The sequence below is a fragment of the Chelonus insularis genome, unplaced genomic scaffold (genome assembly GCF_013357705.1).
Source record: "Chelonus insularis isolate UGA/USDA-ARS -01 unplaced genomic scaffold, ASM1335770v1 contig_128_pilon, whole genome shotgun sequence".
Lineage (NCBI taxonomy): Eukaryota > Metazoa > Arthropoda > Insecta > Hymenoptera > Braconidae > Chelonus > Chelonus insularis.
This window is the reverse complement of record NW_023276368.1, coordinates 1057549-1068011: the sequence shown is the minus strand read 5'-3', so window position 1 is coordinate 1068011 and position 10463 is coordinate 1057549.

The following is a 10463-nucleotide window of genomic DNA, read 5'->3' as shown; positions in this document are numbered from 1 at the left end:
TGAATTTTCTTCTTATTCGTCTTTCTATTAATTTACTTTCTATCATAGATAATAAACATTAAATATTCAGTAGTTTTTTCTTTCTCTATAAGTGAGATGTCTGAAGAAGAGTTTCTTTTGATTTTTGCATTCCCTTGATGCTCTGAAAGAATCTCATTAAAACGATCGTACTTTCAAGAAACCGCTTGGGAATTGGTTTATATATATATATATATATATGTATGCCTTGTGTTTTCTGGTAGTAACCAGGCCGTCGAGCTTGAGGGAGAAAATCCTATAAGTTAGCTGTAAAAAAAAAAATAGAAGAATCAGAAAAGCTTCACGAAGAAATTATGCATAAAACTCAAGAGCTAGATACTCTGATATACTCCAGGCACTACTTTTATTTTTAGTTACACATCAAGTTGAGTTTTATTTCAACGCATTCACTGATTTTTTCAGCTTAGAAAATAAAAAAAAAAAAACAAATTAGAGTCCAATATTTTTGTCTTCACATTCATTACATCCATTTAGATGGAAATTTTTGATGAGTAGTTCAATAGTGACATTGACAGATGAACTAGATGTGTAGAAATATATTACGCAATATGCTTATTCTAACTAACACATAGTCCAGCCAATTGACCACTCTGTATTCCAAATATTCAATGTCTCACTGACATGCATAAATGATGAATATTTTAATAAGTATTATATACAAGTCAACTGTAAACTAATCATGTGTTAGAACTATTAGTCTTGTTGTAATTGCGCTAACATTTGTGCCTGATGATGTTACTCTACATACGTAAATACATTGAATTATCATCAGGGTAATTAGATTTGACCACTTGTTGACCCACGACTCTTACGAGACGAGAATTTTCCATGATAATTTTCATGATTTGTCGACATGATTAATTGTCTTTCTAATTTATATTTTTATTATTTCATGCTAAAATAATTGTATTCCAACCAAATTTTTCTATAAATAATTCAAGCTATGAAATAATTACAAGTTTAGTTTAATTATTTTTTTTATGAATGTTGAAAACAAGTCTAGATAAATTAGTCTTACTAAGAATATTGAATATTGACATTCTTTTAAACTAATAATTAGTATTGTTTATAATAATAACAATATTAAGAGTGCACTCATAAATAATTAGTGTGGTTTTCCAACGACATGCATTTACAGTGCACTGAGAAAAAAATTTACACTAGATAAAAAAACGTTTAGTTGATTAATAAAAATAATTTAAAACATTTGTAATAAATTATTTGATTGAATTTAACGATATTTTTATTGAAAAATGTATTTTAATGTTTGGTTTAAGATTATGATGAGTTCAAATACAAGTGATATTAGATTAATTCCAAGAAAATCCTTATTTTCTGAGACACCATGGATCTTAAATAAAAAAAAAAATAATTCAATGAAACACTAGAATAAAATAATGCTCAGTTAATTATATTTAAAATAATCAAGCACAATAAAAATGTCTTTTTTCAATGAATTATTTATTACATATGGAGATCCAGAGACATCTGAGCATAGGTCTGTCCATGTATCTACTTATAATATATGTATAAATATATATATACAATTATTTTTTTAATATTTTAAATAACCATCAAAATTAAACCTTTAAAAATATTACTATGTCAATTCTCAAATAATATTTAATGCGAATATTGAAACATTTTATTTTATTGATTGAAACAAAATCACTTATTCAAAGTTAATTTTTTTCTCAGTGTGCAAATCTATGTAAGTTAAAATAGCCTGATCACTTTTTACAAATTTTACGGTGTGTTAAATTTGATAATTTGTTTACAGAAATGTGATTTGGACCATAATTCATAGGAGTTATTTAAACTCACTCTGAAAATGGTAGAAATGTTGGAAAGAAATATTTCTTTAGACCCTAAAGTTTTGGAGATATATCAGGAGTAATATACTTTACCTGATTAAATGAATTTTTTTAAATATTAGAGTTGTCAAGCAACATCCTTTTCATAGTACAAGTCACATTATATATTCCTTCAAAGGCTATAACTTTATCATCTTCATTTTCTCCTTTCACTCTTACGCCGGAAAACTTTGCATAATATCTGTTGGGACACGGCCAAAAGATTCAAGAATCATTATAATCAAAAACGTTACTAACGTCTTGAAGAGACAGGAGTGTCAGTATAGAGATAAAGTTGAGATGGAACGAAATTAGTTTTCACCATCATGGGAAAATCCCTGATGGGTTATCGTCATAACCCGACTTTCATCGGGATTATTACGCACTCCGCACATTTATGTTTTCTTTTATATTCTTTGTTGTTAGTATTATCCAGATTACAGATATTCATGAGGTACAAAATTTTATAAATTTTACTAGATTTTTTATGGATAAGATAGCACACTAATTAAATTATTTGTAAAACAAAACTATTTTAATTTAAAAAATATTCCAGAGAAAGATAAAATATTTAATGATTTATTTTATACTGACAAAATCATATTGTTGGACTAAGAATAATTTCATTCTTATTTATAATATTTTTAAAAACAACAATAATACTTTTACAACATTATATGAATGAAGACAAAATAATTATTTCTGCACAGTTATTTCTGTGCAAAAAATGGCAAATTCAAGTTTGGAACACTGCAAATCCAAGTGCATTTCTGTTATACATCAAGTTATTTTCCAATATTTCGGTAGTGTATTATTTCTATGCACTAAAAGTGTTTCAACATAACGTCACCTATTTGATTAAAATTGCAGTCACTTTTAATGGGCTTGAATGTGCTGAATCTATTTTGCAGAATATTCTGCCATCATTCTGTCATTGCCCTGTCTTCATTCATGTTATATTATTATTTTCTAGTTGAAAATACTTTATGTTTGTTATTCAAAAATATTATGATCAACTATATTCTGCTTAGAATAGAAAGAGAAATTTATTTTTAAAAAATTAAGTCAAAGCTGAGTTACTTCCTGTCGTTGTGGCAAGAGAAACAATGGAGATTTAGAAAAAAGAATAAAATCGCGTAAGTCTATGGAATCCCATAGATGAAAAATGGAAAATATATTCCTAGATTAAAGTGTATATTTTATATTTTAAGAGAAAAATTTTTCTCACTGAGTGGTAAAGTAAAATCACATGAAAGCTGGTGTATTAAAAAGTCTTTTTAAACATTTCATAAAAGTTTGAATATCAATGAAATAATATTTTCAAAGAATTGATTTGGTAATATTTAATTTCATAGTTTTATTCAATCAAAAAAAAAAAAAAAAATAAATAAAAGAAAGACTTTGAAGCACTTATTGAAAAAATAAATATTGTTATTTAAATCACCATATCAATTATCAGATTAATCGAATTGTTTTTACCATGAGCAATTGAAAAATGTCTACTCATGTTACTTTTTCACTAAAAATAATAAATATAATATAAATGACGTAATCTAAAACCTTGAAACTAAAAACTTTTTCGCCATATTTTTTCCTCGTATATCGAGTTCGAATTATAAATTTAATATCGATGGACAAGAAATAGAAACTTTTATTTCTCTTCATTTATGTCTACTTGCTTTTAAGTTTTTTTTTTTTTTCAATAAATGAGAAGAAAAGAAAAACAGATTAAACTTTGTTATAACTTGGTTTAAAAACTCAAGGCTCTCGAAAGAATCGAGAAGAACCATAACTTCTTTTATCACATGAGAATAAAATGTTGAGAAAGATTATTCTTCAGCAACCGCACCCGATTTACCGATAATTCTCCGTCAACTGAGAGATAACATATTTTTAGGTTCCTTTCACACTACACTATCGTACTTTAGTATCCTGTCAGTCAATAAATTTCTTTCATAACTTTATAAATTTTTTTAATACTTTTAGCTATATACCTTTGTTTAATTTTTTATTTTACATTTTGATAATAAAAAAATAAAAAATAAAAAAACGACTTTAATCCACTAAAATATATTTTTATACATCAACATTGGTGTGTTCTAATAAAATGGCAACTGGTACATTTTATATCTTGAATATATAAAATATGTGAATTCGTTTTCTTTTCATATTCAATAAATTTTTATCCCTTCAGTGACATTGTCGTAAAAATCATATACAAACGCCCATTTACATTTAGTAACCCCAGCTTTCAGAATATTTAGTTTACGTTGACGATGATGAATAAATTTCCGGTGATATATTCGACTGATACTCGAAATACATATAACCAAGTCTACAAGTCGATAGGCAACTCATTCCGAACGTCTGTTTCAATCAAACTCTGATTGAATAAATATCGAAACGAACCTATCACATAGAATTTTCCCATTGCATTACAAATTATCTAGATGGTCAAGTTTTACTCTAATACATTATTCATCATTCAACTACTCAAATATCATTAAAGATAAAATTACAATTCGATAATTAATAATAAAATATATATTTACATGTAAATATTTTTTTTTATCTAAACTATTTTAATTAAATAATATCAATTAAAGTTATTCATTAGTGATAATTGGAGAAGCAGTATAACAAAATAATTTATATATTTACCAAATATTCAATGAAATTTATTTAATATATATTACTGTTGAAGTGCTTTAATAAAAATAGTAAAAACATTTTTAATAATTTAATTAATAAATTTACTTTTTTACAACATTTATTGATTTTTAAAGTGGATATAAAATAAAATTTTACTTCACAATATACACTCAACTTTTACTTCAAATATTCTATCGTTTTTTGCACTCTGAATTTATTTTCTCCACAACCATCACTTTTAAATATTTTTATATTTTTCAAACTGTAGTTTAGTATAAAAAAAAAATTGTTCAAGTTTTCACTACTGCTATTTAAATATTTTTATTTACATTCCTTGACTGTTGAAATAGGTGATATTTTAGTGACCTTTACATTCGTCTGATCTCCCAGACTGTATACCTAAGGAAAATAGAATAACGTTAGGATCAACCTATAGATATTTATTTTGACTATTCTGCCGTAAGAATATCAAGGATACATGTTTCCGCACATTTCTGGTTAAGGTATATAAAATTTATCTATGTTTATTTATCCAATTTCTCCACTCAGAAAGGACCAGTTTGTTATCGGCAGTAGTATAAAAGTGCTATAGTCAGGCAGTATATTTTTTAAGTGATGAAAGCAAATATTTGAGGTTCTTCTATAGATACACATCCAATCAGCACTATATAGAGTATATGATGTGGAGAAATATTTTTACTTTTGAAAAAATAGTGTTTGGTGGAAATTTTTTCTGCTATATCCAAACAATTGCTTGTGAAATAAAAGTGACTGGGAAATTTAATGCGCTAACGTATAGTCAATAAAAGTGACGTTGGAATAACTGTAACACTGCTAAAATCATTGTGACGTTAAGGAAAAAAATCGAGTGAGAAACACGCGAAAGAATCATATTAGCTAGATCTGCAACAAACGACGCAGTACATTTTTCATCGTCCACAATATATACATCTAAACGTGGAAGTTAGTGAGATGGTGTTAAAATTCATTGTTTACTCTTTTCAAAGCTTTATGTTTTTGTCTGTTATATTTTTCATTTACATATTTTATATTTATAATCATTTAGTCTGAATACTGTATGCTTATATAACATGACTTTTTTAACCTGGTACAAAATAATCGAGTAAAAATGGCATTGTTATGATGAATAGTGACACATTATAAAAAAATATATATATATTTTATCACTGATTTATGAAAAAATAAAAAAAAATGTTTATTTGTTTTAAATAAATCTAAAAGTAATATGTATCTTTTTAATTGGGTTTATTGTTCAATTGTTAATGAAGTCAATTAAAGTAGCATTAATGTTATTATAGAATTATTAATTAATTATGTAATTGATAAAACGTTATGGAAATTGTCAAACTTTTTGATAACTAACACAGTACAGCTTGTGTCGACACGTTTACCTTTACTTTATGTTTTCGATCTCTTGGGACAGCTATTACCAAAGTTATTCGTCTGCATGTTCTTGTCATCTTTGCTTAACGTCATCAGCCTTGAACGGAGTTTTCAAGTATCACATATACACTGAGATATTGATTTCTATTTTACTTTTAAACTTTTAAATTTTTTTATACAACAAAAACTAAAAAATAAATAGCTATAGAAAAAATGTTTATTCAATTATTATTATTTTTATTATCCATGCAGCATTGTTGGACAGAGAAAAGAATTCACATTTGGTGATCGATTAATCGATATTAGAATTTCTAAAGAAATTTACGACACGTATATATATTTTCGTAAAATTCGATGCAAAAGTATGAAATAAGAAATAAACCATTTTTATTCTGCTTGGAGACTAGAATTCTCGGTCGATCTATCGGTATTATTATGTTGGTTGTTGAAATTTGCCAACTCAAAAAGGTCAAGTATAGGTGTATACAGAAGATGAGAGGAAAAATCAGAAAGATAAAATATATAAGAATGATGTTGAGGTATATTGGAAGATAGGACACGGTCTCTTTTCAAGATCGATATTTGTTGAGTTTGCGATGATTTCCTCTCAGTAAGATAACGAGTAATATTCACCTTTATTTTTTTTTTTTTATCTATCAGTTTTTTTTTCTAACAAAAAAAAAAATACAACTTTGATCGAATTTTATTACAGTCATTTTTCATGATTTATTTTTCCGGTAAATATCCTATCTATCGATATCAAACATTTAAACTATCTAGAAAAATTGATGAAATTAAATTCGCAAAACCAAGAGAGATAAGATAAATAAAATGAATGGTGTAATAATAATAAAAATCTAGTGGAAAATATTCACCGTGAAAAAAGTTAGATTATGAAAATAGTCATATCAAAGAAGGAAAGGTTGAATTCGGCTACTTCAAGGCTACATTCATTACTAATATAAAACCGACCAAGCGCCTCACCGAATACGAACTACCTTATTCTATGCTTCATAAAACCGTTACAAGATAGTAACGATTTTTTATCTATAGAAATAAAGAGATAAAAATAACAAAAATGCTTGAATAACAGTAAAAAAAAAATCTTATTACAATCATTATTATAAGAACTTGTTTCAAAATATATATTTCTTTAAAAAATTACCTTATTATTGATGTGAAATAATGTGGTAATTATTCAACTGATCATTTCATTGAGTATCATTATAACACTTGATACCTGAAAAGGCTGAGTAAGTAATTGTTTATCAAGTGTGCGAGACGACATGTCAACGTTTATGGGTACTCCATGTGTAAATGCTTGTGTATGTGTACACTAATTGAATTAGAAACAGTGTGAGGACAAGTTACATGCCATACTGTTACAGTTGGTCCACTAAACTAGCTGGTCTACAACACTATGTTTGAACTTTAGCTGTACGTCTACTTGAATTGTTTAAGTGACAGTATATAGTTTACCAACTGCTTTAGAATATTATACTGCCTTTGATTTTCATTCCAGTTTTAGCATGACCTCATTAATATTATCAATAAACCAAAAAAAAAAAAAATTATTAAAACAAAAGAAATAAAAAATGATTCTCTTTAAATAAAAAAACTTTTTTCAATAGTTGATGAACAAAAGTTTTTTTTGAAAATAGATTACATTGTTTGACAAATGAATTTTTCTTTTGTCATGTTTATTACAATGGTTATTCAAGTCGATAAAAAAATATTTTCACCATAATTTCTGTAATCTAAGGGTAGAATAATTAGCAGTATTAAATGTAAAAAATGAGGGTTAAATGCACTAGAGATAAACAAGACAAATGAGAAAAGGATTTATTATAAGTGACATTGAATGTGTGAGTATATAAAATCAGTGAAAAGTATCTAGATTCGCCACTACTCTAGCAAAGGTTTAGCTTGTTAATTTTCGTGTTCTACTTTGAGTGAAGCTAATTAAAGGTTTAGCGATAATTGTTTTTCTAATTGACAATTACGTAAAACTTCAAAGACTATCATCCAATATTCCATTTTTTCCAACTTAATATTCAAAAGTTTAATACTTGAATTTTATTCTGCTAAATTATATCATTATAAAAATTTAATGTAATTATAAAAGAGTTATAAGTTAAATGGAAAAAAGATTTTTAAAATTTTTTTACAGGAATTATTGTTATATGTGTTCATTGTTAATTAATAATCAACTCACTTGAATGTAGTTCATGTGAGGGTGAGTAAAGTTTGGAATATGTTGAACATTTGGTGTAAGCTCGTTTCCACCTGAAATTATAGGGACTGGTGAATATTTAATAGCATTAAAACTGTGACTGTATAAAATTTCTGGTAATAAAGGTCTAAAATTTTCAGTCACATAATAAATTAAACAATTCTCATTTTAGCCTTTGAATCAATCATACACTGACTACATTTTAGCTATTAAATTATGACTTGATTTAAAGGTTCACTATGTGTCATTTAAACTTTAGCCAAACTTGATAGAGCAACTTCATTCCCTATCAAAAGTACAGCATTGAACATTTGATATTTAAAGATTTCTGGAGTATTTATCTAGAATTTTCTATTCATTGAATTCATTCCATCAACAATATTTTTATTCCCTCACTGAAATACTCTTTTAAAAATAACTTGGTTTCAGTGAGAAAAATGTGTAAATAATTTCTCATGAATTAATCTGATGACAAATTAGTTGAAGAAGGGTCTTCTTGAAAAGACTCTTTGAGTTATAATTGATGTTTAGACAAGGTGTTTCTAATACTTTGCTATCACGTTACTCACTTAATCTCTCACCATGATATTAGATGATTTATACAAGGAAACTGAGCTGCTACAGTAAAAGGGTAGTGTAGAAGTAGGAGGAAGCTTTACTTGAGAGTAAGTGAGTAGGAGAATTACCATCACTCTAATGCTACAGTTCTCGTTTTCGTGAACACCTTGGAGCACTTCAAGGAGGATCTTAATCTTGTGGACAAACTAAGGACATCTTCTTGATAGTCTTTCTTCTTTTCCCTTTCATTACACCTTTCTCTTCCTTTATCTACTACCTTCTATCTTCCTTTTTTTCTCGTCTACTGTTCTGTTCCATCTCCAAAGCTATAACACCAGATGGTGAAGTAATTGTTCACAAGTATTTACTTTAATTAATCATCAAAGTTAAATTATAGTATATAATTATTTGTATTTATTTGTGAGTTCAAATTGAATGTCAGAGTCAAGCTTGCAATAAGAAAAAAAGCTTGAAAGAGGAAATCAATTGATGAATTGAAAACAATCTAAGAATGTAGGCAACAATGTTTTAAGAAATAATTGATGATCCCTGGTAGCAATTTAAATCAAGTTCTATTCTAGAGTCTTGAACATGGCCCACTTAATTTTTGAGATATCTTGCCTAACATGATACTCATAGGGGAGTGAATTCAAGCCTGGAAGAGATAATGAGATCAAGATCATTGAGTAATTATTTATGTAGTAATTGGGTAGTTAGAAGGTTGTTCTGGACTGTTATTTAATAACTATTCTTTATAGCTACTTGTAATATTAATATTATTATTTTATATCCTATCAAGAGTATTATTAAAATCAATAAATTCCTTAATTTGAAAAAAAATTAAAAAAACACTGATATTTTTTTTTTGATAATTATTTCAATAAATATTTGTACTACCAATTATAATGAGAAATATTTTGTTTACTTCATTATTTCCATATTATCATGAATAATTATAAAGCTGATGCATTGTAGAATTATGAATTTACATGAAAAATATTTATTTTCATAATTAATACATAATTTGAATTTTTTATATTTTTTTACAACCATCACATGTGTATAACAAATAATTTCAAAAATCGAATTAAATTAATTTTCAATTATGCTTCTTCTCCATGTCCCAAATATTTAACTTTAATTGCTTTTTGACATAATACGAAATTACAATCTGACAGTCACTGTCAATCATTTTTTATTTAGAAATAAATTATCTATGAGACTAAGGTAAAATAATAAAATATCACATAAGTGAATTTTATTTATTTATTTAACAGTTAATTAAATGATAATAATAAATATTACTAGACTAGTATATTTAGAATCAAAGTGAAAATTAAAAGCTATAAAGCCGAGTTCATTAAATGGGAAAGTACATTAAGCTGCAAATTATCTGGTTTGTAAAATACGTTAGTCTGTACATTATTATATTGTTAGCGAATAAAATACATAAAATGAGTCAGTCCGCATTATATTGATTGTAAACATGTGTCGAGCGAAGAATAATAGTATATAAAAGCGACACTTAATGTGCGTAAACATGTCTCTGTAATTAATTACAGTTGCGAACAGAGTGTTTATAATTTAAAATAACAATCAGTTGGCATCCGGTAGTTTAATTTACTGGGATACCTATTCTCTTGTGTACATGTAATGTAACAAGATAACACGCATTGAATCTTCAATTTCATTCGAAAGTCAATATTTGTGATGAAATCGAAATA